The following is a 25,304-nucleotide window of genomic DNA, read 5'->3' as shown; positions in this document are numbered from 1 at the left end:
TCTGTAAAACACACTGGGGTCTGTAGAATACAAAGGGCTGCCTGCATTCACTGTGTTTGCCTTTACTTTTAAAAGAATGTATATGATTTATGAGACTTGTAGTCTATATGCCTCATTTCTGGACATCTTAAAATATGGACATTTATTAGAATAGTGGGCATTAGTAATTGCTCTAAAGTAATTGTTATTTTCTATTTAAAAACAAGATGATGTAGTTGGACTATATTATATAATTTTTAATTATGAATGAAATTTAATAAGTGCAGTGGTGATAAAGGACAACAGGAATCCAATCACAGTGTTAATTAAATTGGGCTTCTTTTTTACTCTTGTATATTTAACAATACCGTTTTACATGTTTACTGTTTACATTAACATTGTCATTAGGGAAGGGAATGATGTTAAAATTATGTTGAGGTTGGTAGGGAAGTTTTATATTGTTTATTGCTTTCTGAAATCCTGTCAGTAATTTCAGTGGAAAGAGCTACATGTTCGTAGAAGACTAAAACAGTAAAGTGTATCAACTAAAATCTAGAGCAAGTTAGATTTATGTCTATAGCATTCTGATTTTTCTCAGCCTCATCATAAAAATCATCAAGCAAATAATATCAAAGACATATCACAGAATAAGAAAAACCCACTTTCTCTTGAAAACTAAGACTTGCAAAAATCTAAATTTAAGCTTATAACCACATGTTTTAGAGAGTTGTGAAAGCACTCATTTTTTTCATCATTCTTGTGAAGGTTTGTTGAAGAAAGAATCTATTACATACGAAGAAAGAATCAATACAGGTTTCTTTTTAAAAATGATTTTGTATGTACTGGCTGCTAAGCTTGCATAATGAATATGTTCTGTGGGGAGGCTGCACATTGAAACTATTCCTTTGTTAGCTTGCCCTTTCTTCTGTCAAGGGTTTAGTGTTCAGTTTCAGGTTACCATCATTTACATGAACTGTTTTGCAGAAGATCTCTTTTTAAAAGCTAATAAAACACAGCCGGGCACAGTGGCTCACGCCTGTAATCCCAGAACTTTGGGAGGCCAAGGCAGGCAGATCATAAGGTCAAGGGATCGAGACCATCCTGGCCAACATGGTGAAACCCCATCTCTACTAAAAATACAAAAATTAGGTGGGCGTGGTGGTGCACGCCTGTAGTCCCAGCTACTCGGGAGGCTGAGTGAGGAGAATCCCTTCAACCAGGGAGGCAGAGGTTGCAGTGAGCCAGGATTGCGCCACTGCACTCCAGTCTGGCAACAGAGCAAGACTCTGTCTAAAAAAAAAAAAAAAAAAAAGGTGAAAGATCCAGGTTAGCTTCCTCAGTAAATAGATCTTTGAGCACATTGAAAAATATAATTTGATCGTGGCACCTTTCTTTAATTTGATTTCCTTCTTTTTGCTAAATGTGGATTACATTATATCCACAGTGTAAAATTCGGTGAAATTTTACATCTAAGGTTAATTCTCAACCTGATCTCTTTGTGGAAGCTTTAAGCAGTTTTTAAATTTGCAAATTAGCTTGAGTGTCTTACTTTATTGTTTCTAGCTAAGTCGTTTTTTCTGTTTAGTTGCAAACTATCTTTGGAGCTTTTCCTTCAAAATTACATGATTACAAGTCACTGGAAGAGTAATAATTTCAATGTAGTTTTTACTCAGGTATTTCGTACATACAGAATATCATAGTTTAGATTCATTTGCAAGTTTGCGACAATCTACCCATTTAAAAAATTGTCTCTCATGTTTTTTAGATGTCTGCTGCTAATTATTACTGATTGGTTGGTTGTAGTCAAGGAAGAACAGAGCATCTTCATCACTCTTAGGAAACCAGGCATATCTCACCTGAATTTTAAATAATTTGTGCTTCCATTTTTACTTTAAGCTTAAATCTTCAATTAGGAATCAAAGAATTGTTTTTAACCAATAATGCATGTTCCTATTTGAAAACAATTTTAAAATCATAATTTAAAAAAAGGGGAAAAAAATTTCACATGTATAAACAGGACTCTGGGTATTTTTATGTTCTGAGGAGCTCACAGTGGCAAAGAAGTGGAACTAAATACAGTGTTTATATACTAAATACTTGATCAAATGCAATTACAGCAGGAAATTAAACTGATATGTGGGAGTTTGTGGAGTTTGTTTGTATTTTGTTTTCAAGTAAACAAGCAAGGAAACCAAACATTGGTTTCTAGAGTGAAAACTTTCTTTTCCGTAAGTCTTGCTGTTGAGTAATTCCCTGGGTGAATTAGAGATAGCAGAGGTTGTTTTGGTCAGTATTAATGGCCTCTCTTATTCTCAAAGCATTAGCATTTATTGTTCACTTACACTTGAGGAAAAGAATATGCTAATAACATAAAAATGCCGACAGTTCTAGTTATTTTTTTTACAGAAGCGTTTCTGCTCTTAAGACTTTAACAACTTCTCCTTCCTTTATAGAGAAGCGAGAGTCAGGTGGTATATATAAACATTCTTAAATTTTCAGTCTTGGAATGAAATTGTTCTAAAAAGGTATGCCATGTTAATACTGTGTACATATTTTTTTTGAGGAGAGGGGACGGAGTTTTGCTCTTTCACCAGACTGGAGTGCAGTGGTGCGATCTCAACTCACTGCAACCTCCACCTACCGGGTTCAAGCGATTCTTCTGCCTCAGTCTCCCGAGTAGCTGGGACAACAGGCGCCCACCACCATGCCTGGCTAATTTTTGTGTTTTTAGTAGAGATGGCGTTTCACCATTTTGGCCAGTATGGTCTCGATCTCTTGACCTCGTGATCTGCCCGCCTCGGCCTCCCAAAGTGCTGGGATTACAGGCATGAGCCTGTGTATATCTTAAATATTGCCTTGTACCCCTTGGGTTACACATAACCAGAGCCTGCCAATAAGCAGGTTTCCTGGGTTGACTGTAGAGAAAGAAAATAGAGGACTAAGATTCTGGCTTAAGTCATATATTAGTAAACTGATATTTCTTTATTTTAAAATAGATAAGTGTGTAATCCAGAAAACCTTCCATTGCTCATGAGTATTTTATCAAATGGAATAATTATTCCGTGTAAAAATTCCAATAACAAGTTGTTATGGTTGATAAGGATAACACCTCTCATTTTCCTGTATTACTTAATAATTTTATTTTCAAAGTACTTTCTTTCATTGTAATTCCACTGTAAAATATCTCAACTGTTCATAAAATTTAGTAAATGATGATGCCTCAACTTGAAATTGGCTCTCCTTCTGGTATCTATTAGCAACCCTTGTCCAGCTTTTCTCATGCTGCATTGTGATTATTTAATGTCTTTCCTCAACCCTAAACTATGGAATTCTCAAATACAGAGACTGTGCTTTACTCATGTTTTTTTCTGTGCAATTTAGCCTTAGTTGGTACTTAATACATGTTTGATGAATGGATGAATGAAGGACTGAATGGGTGAGATTTTATCTGATTGATGGTGATCTAAGATTTTTTTTCTCTTCAGTCACTAAAGGTCTGGCTATCATTTTGATTTCCAGAGTATTTTGAAAACATTTTATTATTGGTTTGGTCAGCCTGGAAGGACAAAGGATAACATGCTAAGAGCAGTTTAAAATGATTGTGTATCATTAACTCCATTTCACACTATCAAGTTATTAAAGATATATTGAAAATCTGGAATCTTTATTGCATTTTGACAAATGTAAGTGAAAAAAGAACCAGAAGTAATAATAAACTAGAATTGATTAGAGATGCATTTGGAGCCTTGAATTAGTGTTTACAAAATGGATTAGTCTCTCAGTGTGATGCAGGGGAAAGTATGAGCCATTACCTGAGTAGTAAGTAGGTTTGTAGAAATGTTTAACCTGAATCAGGGCTGGCTTCATTGGCATGTGACCTATGCAGTCACTCAGGGCCCACACGCAGAGGAACCTCATTCTTTGTTTAATGCCCTGTGCTGCCATTTTGAAATTTTTAATAATTTTTGAACAAGGGGCTTGCAAATTATCTAGCAGATCCTGATCTGAATTGTGGGGAAATAATCACAGAAATACAGAATGTGGACATTCTACAAGACAGCTGGTCTAGATTTTTAAAAAGATGTCATTGTCATGAAAGATGTTTTTAAAACCTAGACGAGTGGGAAATGAACACTAACTAAGGAGACATGGTAACCAAAAGCAATGCATGAACCTTGATTGGATCCTGGATCAAAGAACAAAATAAAACAACATTTTTCACATAATTGGAAATACTTGATGATATGTTTAAACCTTAATATACCATTAGGGTCCTTTTTGCCCAATATTAATTTTTGAGTTTCTTTTTTGAACAGTTCTAAATCTTTATATAGTTTGACATTTCATTACTTTTATTTTTTCTTAGAGGTCTTCCATAGAACAAAGAAAACAATTTACCTGTTTTTAATAGAATGAAAGTATTGTATCTTTTAAACTTTTTATTTATTTATTCATTTTAAAGCCAGTCAAATTTAGCAATGGGGGGTTATATATCAACTTTAGTGACACAAATGTTAATAAATTCTGATAACTCACTACCATTGGAGCAGCCAAAAGTCATTATATCTAGCAATTACCCTACGGGTCCATTTAGAAATGTAAGTCTCATGAAGGGATTTTAGTGATCTTATCCTGAAACATTTTGCCACTCCATCATCCTAGGAATTATTTGCTCATTGCTTATCAATTACTCCCAATTATACTACAAGTAAAAAGACTAACATAAAAATCAAACAAAAGAATTGCATATTTGTGAAATACATGATCCGATTGTGTCATCCTTCAGTTTTCTTATTGCATTGCTAAGGTATTGCATCATCTTCAACAAGATATAAAAGCAGCCTGAAGACGCTGTCTTTGTTGTTTGTTAAATTTTCATTGAATACAGTTTGTTAAACACAGTTGAAAATTTGTAATTGTTTATTTTCAGCCCATATTGACAAACAGAAATTCTTTGACAGAGGAAGGTTTTTCTAATTATTAGATAAATCAGATGAACTGATAATGGTACTCTAGACTCTAATGATAATGGTTAAATTGATTATATAGAAGAAATGTCAATATAAATTACCAGATGATGATATCCTAGGTCTAGGATTGACAAGCCGGCCAAAGTTTTATCAGGAAAGCCATGCCTACTCATTTACATATTATCTATGGCTGCTTTTCTGCTACAAAGGCAGGGTTCAGTCATTGAGACAGAGATGGTTTGTTTTGCCAGCCTAAAGTATCTACTTTCTGAAACTTCATAGAAGTTTGCCAACCTACTTGTCTAAGGTGAATTTCATCAAACTGAAGAATTGACAGTGAACAATGTGTCGAAGAACAGAAGGAGAAATAGTATTCAAACTCACGTAGTCATTCAACAGGAAGGATTTTATTGCAGCAAGATGCTGGACCATCCCGTTTGCTAATAGGACCATTGACAGTATTTTTTCATCTTTTATGATGTTTGTGTGCCAGAATATACTTGATGCAGTTATTTAGTGGACAAATGCCAAAGACAGGTATGTGTATAACAATGACTGGAAGGAAATGAGTGATATAGAAATGAACAAATTTATTGGATTGATCAGTTAAATTGGTTTTTATAAATCTAAAAATGAAAATATTTTGCAATTATGGAGCAAAGAAGATGGCTGTCCTTTCTTCAACAAAATTTTGAGCCATCTGATTTCTTTAAGGTATTCTGTTTTGAAGATGCAAGTGCAAGAAGAAAAACCAGAAGTAATGATAAGCTAGAACTTAATGAAGCTAATTTTGAAGTCTGGAATCTTGATTGCATTTTGACAGGGTAAGTGCAAGCAGAAGAACCAGAAGCAGCTGGGTGCCGTGGCTCATGCCTGTAATCCAGCACTTTGGGAGACCGAGGTGGGCAGATTACCTGAGGTCAGGAGTTCAAGACCAGGTTGGCCAACATGGTGAAACCCCATCTCTACTAAAAATACAAAAAATTAGCCCGGCATGATGGTGGGCACCTGTGATCACAACTACTCGGGAGGCTGAGGCAGGAGAACTGCTTGAACCTGGGAGGCAGAGGTTGCAGTGAGCTGAGATTGCGCCATTGCACTCCAACCTGGGTGAAATTTATATAAATTTGAAGTCATTTTATGAATGATTTACCGATGTAATAAAAGGATAGTGAAACATAACATGGCAGAAATTTTAATAAAAATTTAAACAGGAAAGCCGAAATCTTATTTTTTATATTTTTTTGTTTGTTTTAAAGATACATACCCCAGATGGGCAGCATTCTTTGAAGTCTCATCAACTAACTACTCATTAATTCTGTCACGTATGAACCTGGGATATATCCATTTATGTAAATACTGATTCCAGGCTTCAAATACATCTAGTTTATATCAAATAGATTCTAGCTTATCATTGCTTCTGTTTTTTCTTTTTTTTTTTTTGCCTGGCTAAAATTTATATAAATTAAAAGAGTTTATGGACCTCATTGATAAATGGTAATGACTGCTCTTCCAGGCACAGAGGGTTAATTTCTTGGGTGTGATAATGTTTTCGTGGTTATATAGGAGAAGGTTCTTGTTTTTTCAGTAGGTAAGTGCTGAAAGATTTAAAGGTGAAGTGTTGCATGCCTGCAGCTTACTTTGAAGTGCTTGGGGAGGGCGTAATGTAGAGAAGGGAGAACAAATAGGACAAAGTACTAACAGTTAGTGAATTTAGATGAAAAAATACTGATTTCTTATACTATTCTTTCAATGTTTTTGTAGGCTTGGATATTTTAAAAATTAAAAATGAAATAAAATCTAAGAAATGAAAATTTGATTCTCAAACACATGTAAAGAACCATTTCCCCCCAGTACTTGTCCCTTTTAGAGGAAGTACTTGCATTTATACTATAAATACATATTTTTAAATTATTAGTTTAGCTTAATTATGATTGTGTCAGCTTTTTGCTACTGAGCAGTAGAGGAATAAAATGGTGAAGTTAATAATATGCAGTTGTTGGCCACCAGGGGTTTTCTAAGAAGTTCTTATGCTTTCAGAAAATGTTACGTTTAGCAGTAAAATGCATAAATTATTTTCCTTGTCTGTTAGGCAAGATTGCTACAACAGTTGACCCCAGTGGGCGACTTAGCTTGTGTCAATTTGTTCTTTGTGTGTGTGTGTGTGTGTGTTTTTTTTTTTTTTTTAAATCATTTCTTATGGCCTATTTGCAGAAAATCAGAACTTAAAGTTACAGGCATATATACTGAGAACTCAAGTTTTCTGAATTTATTTCATATATGTTATATGTGCATGAAGGAAACCAGTCTCATGTTTGTGTGTTTATTAATGATATAAACAAAAGTATATTACTCTTACCTTTATTTTATTTACCTTTATTATTACCCTTATTTTTGAACATTTTATTGGTGCTGGGAAAACATTTACTACTAGCATATTTGCCTTGACTTTGAAGAGTAGTCCAATATTTAAAAATTTATGAGAAAACAATTTGATCTAATTGTCACTTGTGAACAGTAAAAATTCATTTTTTTGGGGTATATTATGGGAATTTGAAAAGTCTTATTAGAGATAAATAATTCTCTCTTATAGACTGATAAAAGCACATGAAAATTTTTTTTCATTGCTGTCGTTTGTCTGTGCTGATGTGGGTTTGAATCAGATAACTTTTTTCATTTTCCAGTGACAATGACCTTTTGCTTTTCAATTCCTAGTATTCAACATCCTTGCGGGTATTCCAACAATGTTAGTGCAGTAAAGCATGCAGACGATATTTTCAACAAAATGCTTGTTCACAGCTGCATGACATAAATCACTCAGAATGCTCTTTGAATAACAAATAATATTGCTTATTAGAAGTCCACATCAAGTCTGGAGTTGAACAAAAGAAGACTCTATTTGAATATTTAAAAACCGATTATCCACCTTTCCATTTTGGTAAACCTATTGGACTATAACATTCATATGTGAAGTATGTTTGGCATTGTCACAGTGTTCTGAGTCCTGAAGTGGAAATGGGAAAAAAAGAAATAATATTTTCTAAATAAGGGCATTTTGGAAAATTCTTTAAAGTATGATATCTTGAGATTTTTAGGTATTCTGTTTACATATGTTCATATAAGAGATACCTTGCACTACTTTAATTCACATATTTATTCATATCGCTTTCTAGTTACATCTATATTTCTTTCCCTGGAAATTTCCTTACTGTCAGATACTTCAGGAATAAAGTTAAAAGATTTTTTGATGGTAATAATAATAATAACAACAATAGCTAATATTCATTTGTCCAACTGACATGCCCGGGGTCAGACTCACAATTAGGTTTCCAGGCAGGTTTGGTACAGGCAGGTTTCCAGACTTCCAGGGCTCACACTTCTGACTGCTGTCCTGCACTGCCAAAGCTGGCAGCACAAAGTGAGGTGGGTCCACATTGTCAGTCCTGAAACTCACATCAACCTGGCTGAAAATGTGTAACTTGTCTTCCTCCTGAGCACCCAGAAGTGAAGTGCCCAGGCATCCTTCATTTTTTGCTTGCTTTTGCTGCTGCTTCTTCATCACTTTGTCTTCCCTTGTTTTGCTTGTGCATGGAGAAATATCCCAGAACTTACTTTCAGTCATTAGTTTTTTTCCCTGGCCTTGATGTATATTTTGTCACCTCCTGCCTAGGTTTCTGCCCTTCCTGAAAAAAACGTGTTTTGTGAATGGGCTTCCAGCAGCCTGAGTTGGCCTACTGATATCATCAGGAAGATTTCCAGTGCTCTGTGGCATCTAAAACACTGAATAACTGTGTTCATATGTATGTTTTCTGTTTCATGATCTGGCAAAATGTTGTCAAGGTAATTCTGCATATCATATGTTGAAGCATGGGCTATAGTAGGAAGGAGGCATGCAGATTGCCCAGTTGCCCATTCAACTGTGGAAAATACCAGTGAGCATAATCATTGTTATCCAGTATTCTCTTTCTAACTCTCAGACTTTTACTATGATGACCCAGTATGGAAGAATTTGTGGTTGAATTACTGAAGGGTTCAAGGCAAAAACAGTGTGAGGGTGATCCTGGGTCACTAGTAAAGCTATGAAAGCCCTCTTAATTTTCTTTTTGTATCTGCTGATATAAAATGAGAATAGAACACTAGAAAAAGAGAATATCAGTGATGATATTAGGAACTTTTCAGGATCTCCCTCATTTAAAATTTGGAGAATATGTTTATAAATTCACTTTTTCCATGGATTCAGATATTATGCTTACTAAGGGGTTATATTTTCTATTTCCGATCTTCCTTATGCATAGCTGAGTCAGAATTTTTAAAACATTCTCTCTGATAGAGTTATGTAGTATAATTCCTTACGTGATAACACTTAGCCTTGGCACTGAATCAACCTGACTTTATGGCCTCCCTCCCTCCCTCCTAATAGAATGAGTGAGGAGGACAGTTCCAGGATCTCACATTACTGCTTTGCCCCAACTTCCATTGTCTGAATGCTGCATAGCTCAAACTACGACTACTGCTTTGCCTCCCACTTCACCTTCTTTTTTTCTTCCCAATCCTAGATCACTCATTTATTAATCATCCCCAACAAAGTGATTCATAGACTAAATATTACAGGAAGTGTAAATTCCAAGATTTTAGAAAGTCTGTCTGCATATTCTAGCAGGAATGTTTAGCTTAGGGGAATTTGAAATTGGGTAAGGGATTACTGTTCTTGACCTTACAGGACTCCTTGAGATGCAGACAGTAAGTGTCTGTCTTGTCAACTAAGCTTATTGGAGTGATGAAGCATCAGGATAGCACCCTGCCATGGGTCAGAGAGAAGATATTTCTTGGACTTGATGGTTTTAATGAGATGTCAACTCTTTTTGGACATGGGAACCAGAAAACATCCTAAAAATTTCATTGAAGGTTATACTTAAGCTTGAGCTACAAGGAAACCAGTAGTAGCAAGGAGAATACTTTAATGGCATCACGAATGAACCTGACTATAAGGGATACCAGTTTGTTGTCCTGGAAGCTACGCTTGAAGCCAGATACCTCAGGGTTATTATTATTCATTGTTTAGCCTAGTGATAGTTGTCTGGCCCTTGTGGACTGTACTTGAAGCATTTCCTCAAGCATCTGCATCTGCCTCTGAGAAGTTGTCCTGGCATTTCTCCTGCTCATATGAGCTTGCTTAGGTTATCTCCCTTCAATCCCCAATTCATTTGACTTTGTATTTTGGCTACTTATTGCCTTGATATTTTTAGATGTAGTCACCTGGCATGGCACTTTTTGCCTTGTTTCTAACTTAGCATCCCTTTATTATACTATCAGTTTTGGTCAGGAGTATGTGATCTGGAGGCACATGATCTTGGTTCAAGGACTGGCTCTGCTCCTCGTGACTTTAAACAGGTGCCTTGATCCCTCTCAATTACTGGTTTTCTCATTCATAAAATGGTAATAGTAATAATACCTTATAACGTTGTTTTGAGACATAAATGAAATAAGTATAAAAACATTTAACAAGAGACTGGCACATTGTAAGTGTTCAGTGCGACATAATTTACTGTTGTGTTCTAGTTATTGTTTTAGGTCAGTGGTTTTCAAACTTTTAAATCTCAGGATCCATTTATATTCTTCAACATTGAGAATCCTAAGGTGCATTTGTTATGTGGGTTATATGTGTTGCTATTTACTGAATTTGAAACTAAAATTGAGAAGTTTTTAAAAATTATCAATTAAAAAATAATTACATGTTAACATAGATAACACATTTTATGAAAAATACTATATTTTTAAATGTAGTAAGAAGAGCCATTCTTTTACATTTTTATAAACTCTTTAATGTCTGGCTTAGGAGAGAGCTAGATTCTCTATTTGCAGTCATCTTTTGAAATATATTGTTTTGTTTGGGATATATGAAGAAAATCTGGTCTTATACAGATATATAGTTGGAAAAAAGGGCAGTGTTTTAATAATCTTTTCAAATAGTTATGGATATCTGTCTTGACACTAACACTTGACAAGTGGTAGTTTCTTAAAGGTCAGTTGCAACGTAGACTTTGAAACCATATCAATGACATTTTTACTCTAGTACGTTATAATCTACTGTTCTATCTTGTATTTGACTGGATCTTTTGCCCACACATGATACTGTGTTATCATACATTCATCATTTCAAAAATATTAGTTCATTGATTTATGTAAATCTTGTGAATGTTAACACGTTTCGTCATGCAATATATCTTAAATCATCTTCTTTAATATCACCATCGATCTCATGGGAAAAGTCTTTAAATATTAACAAACTGTCAAACTCATGGTGGTGGATACAAGTTTCCTTGAATTCTTATTTTCACTTGAAAGCTTGAATTTTTGTGACTGACAGTAAATACTGTTAGTTATTTTTGTTGGAGTCGCAAGCTCACTTTGCTTATTCTTGAGAAAATATCTATTAAATACCCAAGTCTGATTAATCATAGTTTCTGAGTCCTTCTTTCAAGTGAAATGGCTACTATGAAGATGGAGCTAGTTCAGCTTGCAACCCCAATGACCTCAGATGTGCTTTTCTTCAAGACAACCATCATACTTGGTATATGCAACAACACATGGTGCTTTATGCACACTTCACACTTTTTTAACAGAATGCCCAAAAGAAGTGTACTCAAGGATCAAGATTTAACAAAACCAATACTTTAAAACTGCTTCATCAAGGGCATTCTTAGGTTAAACGATTTTTCTTTTTACTATGAGTGTGTACTGGTGAAGTACAGTGACAGCCTAGTTGCCGCAGCTTTGTTTTACCCAGCATAGCTTTTGTACCACCAGTACAAATGTCAATGTAGTGAAAAAGGCAAAATCCTTCTTAGGATTACTATTAAAATAGTTTGGGTTTTGTGGACCTCTCCTGAAAGGGTGTTAGTGACCCACAAGTGTTTACAGACCACACTGAGAATTACCGTTCTAGGCAGTAAGAACACAGCAGTGTGAACAACAGATGACAAAAATATCCTGCCCTCATCGAGCTTGCCTTGTGGTGTAGAGAGACAAACAACAATATAAAATTGATAAAATATATAGCATTTTAGATAGCAATAAGTACTAAGTAGAAAAAAAAAAGAATATGAAGTGCCAGGGGGTTTTGAACTTTTTAAATGACAGGGAAGGCTTCACTAAGTCAAGAACTGAAGTTGGTGACAGAACAAACTATAGAGACACCTGGGCAGGAACATTCCAGACCGAAGAAACAGCTAGGTGGAAGTGTGTCTTATATGTCTGATGAATGGCAGAGGAATAAAGAGCCTGGAGAAGAGTGAGTGAGAGGAAGTGAAGCAGATGAACTTGGGGGCTTAGTGGGGACAGATCACCCAGGGTCTTGTAGGTCAGTGTTTCTGAAAAATCGGTGTGCACACACATCACTTGGTCTTGTGAAAATACAGATTCTGATTTGTAGTTGGGAGTTGGGTTCTGTATTTCTGCATTTCCAAGTTACAAGACGATGGCACTGTTGTGGTCCTCTTTAAATAGCAGTCTTTGTAGGCAGTTGTAAAGAGTTTGGCTTTTATTCTGAGTGACACAGGAAGTCATTGGAGAAAGCGCAGCAGAAGAGCGGCATGTTCTGACTTATGTTTTAACATGATCAGCTATAAATATTAATAACAGTAGCAGGCCTGTAATCCCTTATCCACAACCCTTGGGACCAGATTTGTGCTGGAATGCAGGATTTTTCAGACTTCAGAAAGGTAGTACATTTCACATATATATAGTATATTTTATAACAGTTGCAACAGTGTCTGAGGCATTACTCTGTAATCACACATTAGTATTTCTGCAATGAAATAAATGAATAGTCACACTCAACGGGATAAATAAAGACTAAATATTCTCACATTGATCAGGTAAGGTTTTTGGCACCAAATGAGTTATAGTTATTAAAATACTTTGACGTTCAGGTCAGACCAGGCTTTGCTGCCAAATGCGTTATAAAAATACTTTCACTTTTTAAGGCATTTGGATTTTATAATGGAGAAAATACGGACCTTTGTTGGTATTATACTTGTTAGTTACTCATATCCCTACACTGCTGGAACTTCTTTAAGACAACCAGTCCATTACACGTTCATTTTAGGCCTTGTTGTATGCAAGTGTCAGCAAGAAACATTACAGCCTTTCATGTTCTGGTTCTGCTCTCAGGAAGAAAAACAAGTACCTATCAATTTGAAACACAGGTTCTCATTTATAAAGAGTTTTTACCCCTTGGCAACTTATTCTGTTGTGTATGCCATAAAAGCGTAGTTAATTAAAAGATGCCAAGCATTTTACTATACTTTAGGATAGTTAACGTGCTTTAGAATTATCCAACTCTGCTCATTTGTGGTTGCCACAGTATTACTTCCATGTCTGACTTTGCTTTCTTCCTTACAGCTGTGAGCTGCCTTATTCCACATTTGGCTCTACAATTTATAATCTAAGGCAAACCTCTCTGTGTTCCTCAGAATCCACTTTTTTTTCCTTAGTGACTGAGTGGTTTTCCCAGAGGTATCCAGTTTAAAAGAAATGCATTTGGAAATGATCAAAATAAGATGAGAAATGTTGTGATCTTTTCCCATCTCATTTACCTGTGATGTGAGTATTAGTAATAGGCCTTATCTCTTTTTTCCCAGTAGTTTCATTTAAGTGTTAGTTTATCTTACTTTCTGAGCAGCTGTCCTTTTGATAAAGCTTGAAAACATGGATGTAAGGAAGACTTTGAAGGGTTGCTGTTTTAATGCCTGCTGGCAAAATGACATATTGACTCTCATCGTTGGAAAATGCTATGAATCCGCATTACAGAATAATGCACATTCTAATAAACACATTACTTTAAATACTCCCAGGCTAGGGAATATGATGATCGATTCCTGTTCCTAGGGCAAGAATCCAAGTAGGTCAGTGCTACAAAACTATGTTGGAGTATGGGGAAAGCATGGGTTAGGAATAATTTGTGCCAAAGAATGAATAATAGCAAGGAGAAAAACATCGTTTGCAATTTTTCTTTTAAGAAAAGGTTGAGGAGGTTATATACTGGGTCTGCTGAAGGAGGTGAGGGTTATCTGAGACCACTGAATTATAGTTGGAAAGGTAACTGACAAGGAAAATCTCCACTAAAAGTATAGTTAATTATTTTCCAGAACTTGTACTTATAAAAAGTAAAATTCTGCAAAGAATGTTCATATGGTTACATTTTTTAATATCTGGAACTTCAAGTGTTATAAATGGTTAAAAGTCTAAGTTGTTGAATTGGAAAAAATTGAAACATTGGAACATGAACATTGGAAAAAATGTTCATCAAGCATATATTATTTTATTGTAGTAAAACATATATAACATGTAGTATATTCTTTTTTTTTTTTTTTGAGATGGAGTCTCGCTCTGTCGCCCAGGCTGGAGTGCAGTGGCCAGATCTCAGCTCACTGCAAGCTCCACCTCCCGGGTTTACACCATTCTCCTGCCTCAGCCTCCCGAGTAGCTGGGACTACAGGCGCCCGCCACCGCACCCAGCTAGTTTTTGGGTTTTTTTTGTATTTTTTTTTTAGTAGAGACGGGGTTTCACCGTGTTAGCCAGGATGGTCTTGATCTCCTGATAGTATATTCTTTTAAGGATGAATTATAAAGACTTCATAAACATATTGCATTTTAATTTAATTTAATTTAATTTAATTTTTGAGACAGGATCTCACACTGTTGCCCAGGCTAGAGTGCAATGATGTCATCTCGGCTCACTGCAGTCTCGACCCTCCTAGCTCAAGCAATCCTCCCTGCATGCCACTCCTGGCCCCTACCCCAGTAGCTGGGACTACAGATACATGCCACTACACCTGATTAATTTTTGTATTTTTTGTGGAGACAGGGTTTCGCCACATTGCCCAGGCTGGTCTTGAACTCCTGAGCTCGAGTGATCCCCCGCCTTGCCTTCCCAAAGTGCTGGGATTACAGGTGTGAGTCCCTGCACCCAGCCGCATTTTAATTTTAGACTTGAGATGCCGAGAAGTAGAAGGATCTACTTTATTGTCGTTGTTGAGTTTTGCATATTCTATTTTCTGGGGCAGAGGGTTTTAGGAAATGTATTATATTATTAAAGGTGAATTTTTGAAATGTACCCAGCAAAATCCAAATGGGAGCCAGTTGGGAATGTTGAGATGTCATTCAGAGGATTGACAGGAATTAAACATCATCTTGGAGTTCCCTTTTGGAAGACCTGTACGTAAACAGGCCTGTCTGAGGACTTTCTGTAATTATGCCGACATGTTAGGAGAAACATTATCAGAAGTTCTCTTCTTCTCACCTCAGATTTGACTTGTCCAGAAGACTAATTAGTAGGTTGGAGAGTGACACTCTTTACCTTTGGATTGAGTTAAGCGACCCATTTCCTGTGTATAGCTTTTCATTTTCAAGAGTATAGTGAAAGATTTGAGTAAGCAGAAGGACTTTGTGTAATCTGTTTGCTAGGTCTGCCAAGCTGGTTAGAGGAAACTGCTTAGGTCTTTTATTGAAGACCAAGCTTTAAATAGGAGAGGTTTCCAAGTTTGCTTCACATTTCATTTAGGAGGCTTTGTTTGCCCAGGCTGTGGGTCCATGGTGAAGAATTGAGCACTGCACTTGCAAAATATTTGTTTCTGGGGATCTTTGATGAAGTTACATGTGAGCACTGTAGTTGCACAGTTTCAGAAGTTTTATTTTTTTTTTCTTAGTATTAACAGTTCTGGGTCACTATTCTCTGAAGAATTAAAAATAATTGTCTTTGGTTTTAAAAATAGTTTATTTCCATCAGAGTTGAATCATGACACATCAGTTTTCAACTTGGAACAATTTTAAATGACTTTGTTGTTTCTAAGGGTGAATTTAACTGACCTGATTTGGCCATGACTTTGCAGGGTGAATTTTAATTATCTTAGTTGTAATGCCTTCTTTCCACATTTTGAAGCATCTTCTAGGAAAGAAGTTTAGTCAGGATGTGAGATACCTAGAAACCTAGCAAGGCTCATTTTTGTTTCTCATTAGTTTAGAATCGTGTATGTTATTAGGAGCCTTTTCATTTTCACTGCAAATTTTTGTTTTCCAAGAAACTTCTTTTATTAAAGAGCTTGGATGTTTTCTTTGTGACTCTTTCACATATTACCTATAGTACTTGTTTGGTATTTACTGTTTATGCCCTTGTTCTTTTAAAAATCACTTTATAGTAAAATAACAATTTAAGCTTGTCATTATTTTGGTGTGTCTAAATATTGAACAGAAACAGAACAGCAACAGGTGGGGATTATTATTGCCTTACATTTTTGGATTAAAGCAGTACAGGAAATCTCACCAGTTGGTTGAAAGGCGACTCGTCATTTGAAGGGAAGAAATGGTCTTTTTTCTTGCCAATAAATGTCATTCTGGTTATACAATTCAAAATTGTTAATTTTCAAACCAAAGGCAATCTGAAACTAATATGCTTTAAAACCTAAATCACAATTTTTGAATGTTTATAGGTCATTTGTCTAAACCTCATTTAAAATGCAATATAGTCCTTTTTGAGAATTCATTATATTGTTTAAAAGTTGTAACAGCCTTTGGCTTGACCCTAAAACAGCTTAAATTTAACATTCTAGTCTGTTCCAGAATGAACTGTTTAACTTTAAAAGTAAAACGTTAAGCAGGTTTAAACTTCACCAGAGGAATATTATTCTAAACCAAAGAATGCATAAGATACAGATTATATAATGATATAAAAAGAATATATAATAAAAAGAAATAATTTTTGTTTTCAGAGGTCATTTTTAACAACTTCTATAGATGTAGTGGATGTAAATAGGATCTAATTGGAGAGAACATGAAGATGTATTCAGTCATAAAATGTTATAAATTAATCCAAAAAATCAGCACATTAAGGTATTTATAAGTAAATTTAATTCTATCAGTCAGTAAATGAATACTTTTGAGTATCTCCTAAATAACCATAATGTTATAAATTATATCAAAGATGGATTTAACTAGGGATTTTTTAAATCATTGCCTAAAGGCACAGATAAATATCCTGAAAGTTTTGTTATTTAAAGAAAAATGAATGTCCTGACAATACTAATATTTAGAGAAAAAGCAGCACAAACGATTATGGCAACAATGAGTTTAACACTAAATCTTGCTTAAAATTTAAGTTTGAGCTTAAAAAAGCAAGAAAAATTGGAATCACTTTTTATAAACATGATAGAATATGTAAAAATATGTTTAGATAAAGTTTTCTTGACTTGCAATTCTAGCAGTTAACCAAAAATGAAAGAAAATTTAATTAAGAAACTGTTTTTCATTTCCTATAACGAATGCTTGACATTCAGTAAATTCAATTAGAACCGGCAGAACAGGTAAAATGAAGACCTCCACAGGGATTCTGAGGGGAAATTCAAAGACTTTAGAAGAATATGGTGCTTTATTATGGATAAGTTTGCCACAAAGCTATAGTTGATTTCTAAGCCTCTCAGACTGGGATTTCTCTGGTAGTACATGCAGTTCAAGGACCCACCTAAAACAGTTAGAGCCTCCTGTGGAGTTTATTAAAGAGGACTTTTCTCTGTCTGATTCAGTTTCCATGTTTTCTTCATCTTATAGATAGTTTACTTGCACTTTTTTGTTTTTAATAGTTCTCTCAGCACAAATGTAATATATTCGTTGTATAATAGAGAGGCCTTTCTCCTCCTGGTTCTGGGAGAGAATAACACCCCAAGACCATAGAGAATCCATTACATGTAGTAAGGTGACCTCTCTCCTGTCTTCCACAAAGAGTTTGTTATCTCCCATACTTGGGAGAACTAGGAAAACAGTCACTTGAAACATTATCCAGGCTTGCTTTAGAAGAGGGGAAAGGCTGATCTAGAGATGACTGTTACCCTTCTAGTGTGTGTCTTTCTAGTTCTTTCATCCTCTCTCTTCCCTCTATGTACACATGCACATACATACACACAGAAATATCTTTTCTTTCATTTATTAAAAAAATGAAAAAATTCACTGATGAGGTTGTACTGTACATATGAATTAACTTAGGCTTATTTTGATCTCATCTTTTTCTTTCATTTTCATGAATTTGTTGATGTTTTTACATCAAGTCTCGAGGAGAATGTCTCGCACAGAACCTAGCTTAGACATGAAGCTGTCTCTCCCCTTTCCCAGGCCTTGCACCTGTGATTTTCAGTTCATTACTTTGTGCTCTTGTGAGTCTGCTCCATGAGTTGTGCTTGTTATCTTCTGCCTTTGGCTTTCCTGGTGCCTGGCTTGCTTTCTCCAACTCTTGAGAAGTGAGCTGGACCTGACTGTAGCATTCTTCTATCCTCAAATAACAGTATTTAATTGGAAGAACGTACAAAGCAGAGAAAACCTCACAGTGCGTTATTTATGGATGCCCCCTGACAACTCAGCCCAGGTTCCCTGCAGGGCCTAAGTCACAAACTTTCTTCAGTATATCTTTATTTCAGCCACTCTGCATTGTTTACAGTTCCTCAAACATATACTGAACTTTCTTGTTTCTGCCCTCTTATTCATGCATTCTCCTCTGTTTAGTGTCCTTCTGCCTTTTCTCAGCCCCTTTATTTTAAAAACCGTCTATCTTTTAAGGGCCTTGTCAGGTAATACCTCTTCTGGTATGTGTTTCTTGACACTCTGGGCAAAAGTGATTCCTTCTTTCCTTCCATTCATTCATCAGTTCAGCAAATAGTGTAGACCTATTCTTGCCAGGCATTTAGACAAGACAATGGTTTGTAAAACTTCTGTTGCTCTTACTTTATTACCTTGTTTGTAAATAATATCCATCATATTTTTGTTACTGCCATTGAAGGCACAAACTGTATCTGGACCCACCTCGTAACTGACACCCTCACCCATAGAAGGTGTTTCATGTGTAATTACTGAATGAGTGAAACTTTCTGATTGTTTTAACATTTCTGTATGCTACCATAACTGGTATTTTTATAAAATTATCTTTTATATTAGGTATGAAAAGTATTACTGACACTTCATGGCAATGGAGAAAACCTTTTAATAGATTTTATGGGTATATACTTAATTTAAATAGTCATACATATCATGATAAGGATATAAGTATATAATAATAATAATTATTTTTTGAGACAGAGTCTCACTCTGTTGCCCATGCTGGAGTGCAGTGACACAATCTTGGCTTACTGCAACCTCTGCCTCCCTGGTTCAAGCAATTCTCCTGCCTCAGCCTCCTGAGTAGCTGGGATTACAGGCGTATCCCACCATGCCTGGCTAATTTTTGTGTTTTTAGTAGAGACAGAGTTTCACCCTGTTGGCTACGCTGGTCTCGAACTCCTGACCTCAGGTGATCTGCCCCCCCTGGGCCTCCCAAAGTGCTGGGATTATAGGCATGAGCCACCGTGCCCAGCCATACCATGATAAAGATATTTTAAGCAGCTGTTCCTGAGTCATAGGTTATCTGCTTCTCATTCTCAGTCATATTCTACTGGAGTTTGATGTGTTCGTATGATGGGTCTGGGCAGATTTTGTGACAGAATCAAAAAGAGGTGTTGTGGGCTCTTGAGACCTTCAGCTGAAGGCGATCACAAACATTTTCGGAGTATTAGCCCTGGATAACTTTGAACAAGCTGCTGTTTTCTGCCAAAAGAACACATAATTTTCTCTCTTTTCTCTTCCTAATTTTTGTATTTCTTCTATTAGATGAAATATTTGTTTGTTTTTAAGACGGAGTCTCGGTCTTTTGCCCAGGCTGGAATGCAGTGGCGTGATTTTGGCTCACTGCAACCTCTGCCTCCCAGGTTCAATCAATTCTCCTGCCTCAGCCTCCTGAGTAGCTGGGATTACAGGTGTGTGCTACTATGCCCAGCTAATTTTTGTATTTTTAGTAGAGACGGGGTTTCACCATGTTGGTCAGTCTGGTGTCGAACTCCTGACCTTGTGATCCATCTGCCTCGGCCTCCCGAAGTGCTGGGATTGGTGAACCACCGTGCCTGGCCTTAGATGAAATGTTTACTACCTGTACTTTATCCCATATCTTAGATATGCCAAGGAAATTATGGTTTAAAATATTCATTTTCAAAGCATGGTCCAGGGACTCCTGAGGGAGTTTTTACAAAGTTAAGACTATTTTTGTAATAATACTGAGACATTATTTTCATCACTCTCATTCTGTTGCAAGTATCTAATTGAATCTTCTAGAAGCTACATGGCATGTGGTATAACAACAGATGTAGATATGAGAATCCAGCTGTCTTATATTAGGCTAGACATTAAAGAGATTTGCAGAATGTAAAACCATTTTTTGTTCGAAAAATATAGTTATTTTTCATAAAAATGTTAAGATGTAATAGGCGGCCGGGCGCGGTGGCTCAAGCCTGTAATCCCAGCACTTTGGGAGGCCGAGACGGGTGGATCACGAGGTCAGGAGATCGAGACCATCCTGGTGAACACAGTGAAACCCCGTCTCTACTAAAACTACAAAAAACTAGCCGGGCGAGGTGGCGGGCGCCTGTAGTCCCAGCTACTCGGGAGGCTGAGGCAGGAGAATGGCGTGAACCCGGGAGGCGGAGCTTGCAGTGAGCTGAGATCAGGCCACTGCACTCCAGCCTGGGCGACAGAGCGAGACTCCGTCTCAAAAAAAAAAAAAAAAAAAAAAAAAAAAAAAAGATGTAATAGGCTTATTATTTTTAAATGAATTAACAAAAAATATGATTCAAGTTTCTGCCTGCCTGCCTCCCTCCCTCCCTCTGTTCCTTCCCTCCCTTCCCTCCCTCCCTTCCCTTCCTCCCTTCCTTCCCTCCCTCTGTCACTGTCACCCAGACTAGCGTGCAGTGGCACAAACACAGCTCACTGCAGCCTCCAGTGCCTGGGCTCAAGTGATCCTTCCACCCCAGTTTCCCATGTAGCTGGGACTACAGTCATGCACCACCTAATTTTTTTTTTCTTTTTGTCTTTTTTGTAGAGACAAGGTCTCACTTGTTGCCCAGCCTTGTCTCGAACTCCTGTACTCAAGTGATCCTCCTGCCTCAGCCTCCCAAAGTGCTGACATTACAGGCATGAGCCACTGTGCCCAGCTGTGTTTTTGTTTTTATTTTTATTTTTTTTGAGACGAAGTCACGCTCTGTCACCTAGGCCAGAGTGCAGTGGCACGATCTCGGCTCACTGCAACCTCTGCCTCCTGGGTTCAAGTGATTCTCCTACCTCAGCCTCCCGAGTAGCTGGGACTACAGTTGCGCACCACCACACCAGGCTGATTTTTCTATTTTTAGTAGAAATGGGGTTTCACCATATTGACCAGGTTGGTCTCGAACCCCTGACCTTGTGATCCACCTTGGCCTCCCAAAGTGCTAGGATTACAGGCATGAGCCACCTCGCCCAGCCCCAGCCGTATTTTAATTTCCAATGTGGCTAATATCAATAAATATTAAAAACTCTTTAGAATCCAGATTTCTGAGACCCAAAAGATCGATAGCCACTGATTTATAAGTTTTTAAATATTTAAGATAACAGAGAATAGACTTTCTAATAGATTAAAAGGTAAAGTCCTTTTCATGTAGTCCAGGTATCTTCAAACTGGAATACTTAATCATACTTAATCATAATTGATTAAGCCGGTTTTCAGTTGTTGGACGTTTAGGTTGAGTACAGTATTTTAGTCTTTAAAAGTAATATTGTGGTCATATTCTTCTGTATTAATATTTTTCTAACATCCTTAATTGTTTACAGTGAATTTCTAAAAATAGAACTGCTGGGTCAAGAGGTATGCAGAAGGAACTGGCATGACGTGTTACATAAATTCAGGGGCCAAATATACTCTCATATTTTTTTCTATTAATCAGCAGGAAATTTAGTATCTTCTTTTTTAGACATTCTCCACCTCCAAGTTTTAGCCCCAGGAGGCTTTCCCAGTCCAAGAGTTGTCTCATCTGCCTCCAAATGCCAGAAGGAGAACTGACTACACTATTGCTCTTCCTTTCCATCATCATTTTCTGTCAGCATTTAAGACCAGCCCCACACTGTTGAACAATAGTTGCTTGAACTGCCACTAGGATCCCGTTTCTAGTCAGACCATGGCCCAGGTCACAGCCGTCACCCCAGTTAAAGGTCAAGATTGCAGTTTTTTAAAAGTTCATTTTCTTTTACTCAAGGATTTAGTGTACCAGGGAGGCTGAGGTCAGAGACACTTCCAGCATCCACCTTAGGCTGTGCCAGAGTCTGTCCTCCCTGATAAACACAGAAGCTTTTTGTGTGACCTTAGATCACCAGTTTCAGTTATTCCTTCTTCAAGGCCATTTTATTTCAGGAATGTCTCTGCCTCTTCTTGCCAGTGGGACTTGGCTTGAGCTAGGCGTGTCTTCTGTGACAGAACTCTTTAATTTTTGAATCTCAGGAATCAAAGATTGGGGTAATGTTTCTTCCTTTCCAGGTAGATTTAGGGTCCTGGAAAATTGGTCTTCCTGCCTTTAGCAACTAATTCTGCATATCAAGAGATTGAGGCACTTTTTCCTAAGCCATTCAACTTTCCCCTCCCAGTGTCCCCTCCTCCTCTGAGTCCTAAGGACAGTGGCACCTACCCACTGGTCAACTAAAGGAACATTCAAGCCATTTTTCTCTTGGCAAAAGGATCCACACCAGTGATCTAAGGTCTCTACACATAAACATAAGAAAGGCTGAAATAATTTTTAAGTGTTCTCCTTCAAAGAACATCTCATCTAATCTCTGCCATAACAGATACCTGTTACACAGTTAAGCTTATGGTATATATAGCTAATTGCTCTGCAAAGAGACTATGCCAGTTTACACTTCCACCAGCAAAAAATAGGAAAATATATTTAAAACCTAAACAGTGCTCTTAAATGTCATTTAGAATTGTTTTAATATTAAAAGAAACTCAAACTTTTCGCCTAATATTTCTTATTTTTTTTGACAAATACTAAATTTGTTTGGCCATGATTGTGATCTGTAGCATCTAGAATACTGTCTTTTATAACAGAGCAGGTGTACATGGAAGACCAAAATAGTAAGAAGGGCTGAAATCATTAACAGTGGCTTGAGGCTAATATGGTAATACTGTGTTTTCAGAATCACTTTTGGTGAAGGCAGGAGAGGGTACTCATTTACTGAAGGGTCTCCTAAGTACAAGGTGCTTTTTAGATGATACCTAATTTAATTCTCAACAACAAACCTATGTTGTTACTATTCCCATTTTAGATGATATTGTTATTCCATTTTTATAAATAAATAGATTAAGATGCAGAGAGGTAGTAAATTTTCTAAAGTCACAGAGCAAGTAAAGGTTGATATTCCCTAAGAAAGCCCCACCTAGCACTAAGTACACAGTTCTCAGAGTAAGGACTGTGAGAATTAGCCTTTCTCTCTCACCTTCTCCAAAGTCAGAATGACCTCCGGGAGGCCTTCACCACTCGTAGGTGCAGCTTTGCACAAGGTCTGTGAGGCGTTAGGGCCAACTACAAAGTCTCCAAGACTTCCCTCACTTTTGACACCAACTGCAAATTGGGTGGGGGGAGTTCCCCAACCACCTTTCACGGACTAAAATTCACTAGAAGGACTCAGCGGAACTCACTAAACATTACTTACAGTCATGGTTATTGCCGGGAAAGGATACATATTAAAATCAGCCAGGGGAAGATGTGCATAGGACAGGGTCCAGGAGAAATGCAAAACGCAGAGCTTCCATTGCCCTCTCTATTTGGAGTCAGGACACATGTCCTCCCTCCCTCCCTCCCTCCCTTCTCTCCTCCTGTCCTTCCTTCTTACTTCCTCCCTTCCTTCCCTTTCGTTCCTTCCTTGGTGCCCAGGCGGGTCTTAAACTCCTGGGCTCAAGCAGTCCTCCTGCCTCAGCCTCCAGAGTAGCTGGGATTACAGTTATGTCCCTGGCTCCTTCTTGCATTTATGTGTGATGATCCACGTGGGATATTTCCTACCAGAGAAGCTCTCCCGGCCTCGGTGTTCAGAACTTTCATCGGGGCTTTATTGCATAAGCATGGTTGATTGTCCATATGGTTCCTTAACTGATACCAGTGACCCAAAGCCCCAAGTTACTCTCTGGCTAGCCCCAGGCAAACAAAAATTATCTCCAGGAGTTGAAGGCAAAGTTTAGACCTCTTCTGAGACAAGATTAAATTATTTACTACATAGGTTCCAAGGCTGGTTGAGTATCTCCTCCCTTCCTAGTCCCTCATAGTGGATCAGGAGGTGCCTGGTCACTACCTCTTACAGTTTGGAGCCCCACAAGGAAGTGGAGACATGCATAGAGTATGAGTGTCCTGTTATAAACTGGAAACTCACTACATGTCATACTCCTTAGGATTGAATAATAATAGCAAAATATCAAGGAAATAATAACATGACTTGAATACTTACAGGCAAATTTTTTCTGGTATTAAAACTACAATTGAATTAATTATGGTTTACTTATTAAGACAAACTTCAATATAATTAACCCCCAACACACACACACACACACATATGCACACTCCTTCTAGCACAGGAAAGATGTATGTATCATCACTGCATTAAGGTTGTGTTTCATTCTAACTTTTTATCATCACTGGATAAGTTCACCTGAGCAAGCTGTTTTCCTAAATAATTGCTTATTATTTATTTATTATTCATGGATTCCGTAGTTGCAAGTTTGCCCCCTTTCTAACATTTATTTGTAACCCTAAAATAAATCATTGTGGTATTTTTGTGGTCACTTGCAAATAATCACAGAGCAGCAAAAAATTTGAGTCACATGACCTGCCTGTTCCCGGCTGTGGCCAAGCAAGGCAGTGCTCCACCTTGTTTCAGTTCTCATGCTGTAAACAAGTCCTCTTTTCATGGTCTTTTCAGGGGCACACCTTTTTACGTTTTTGTGGGGATTTTGTTGTTGTTGTTAGTGATTTTGCCATTTAAAATGGTCCCCAAGCCTCGTGCTGAAGTGCTGTCTAGACAGTGTTCCTAAGAGTTAGAAGGCTGTGATATATCTTTTGGAGAATATGCATATGTTAGATAAGCTTCATACAGGCATGGTTATAGTGCTGTTGATGTGAGTTCAGTGTTAATGAATCAACGGTATATACTAAATAAGGTATCTTTAAAGAGATACACATACAACACAAGTTTATGTATTTAATGGTTGATGAAAATGTTGTGACCAGAGGCACCAAGGAACCTAACCCTGTGTTGCCCCTAGGAGCAGTGGTTCAGCATATGCTGCTAAATTCAGTGTTTGAGGTAACTTCATAGTATATAATTACTGTGAATAATGAGAAATGACTGTATTTGCTGCATTATTTCTTTCATTATTCATTTTATTCATTTATTCATATAATCTGTTATTCTTTTTTTTTTTTTTTTTTTTTGAGA

The 25,304-nt window shown here is 37.0% G+C and overlaps 1 protein-coding gene across 9 annotated transcripts in view; it reads left to right on the top strand.

Annotated features, from left to right (window-relative positions):
* The window catches only part of CHN1 (chimerin 1), a 198,717-nt gene that overhangs the window by 20,559 nt on the left and 152,854 nt on the right, over positions 1-25,304 (top strand). The gene's annotated exons all lie outside the window — the stretch shown is intronic.

This window comes from Macaca fascicularis, chromosome 12, assembly GCF_037993035.2.
Source record: "Macaca fascicularis isolate 582-1 chromosome 12, T2T-MFA8v1.1".
Classification (NCBI taxonomy): Eukaryota; Metazoa; Chordata; class Mammalia; order Primates; family Cercopithecidae; genus Macaca; species Macaca fascicularis.
Note: the sequence above shows the minus strand (reverse complement) of the source record. Positions and strands in the feature narration are given on the sequence as shown.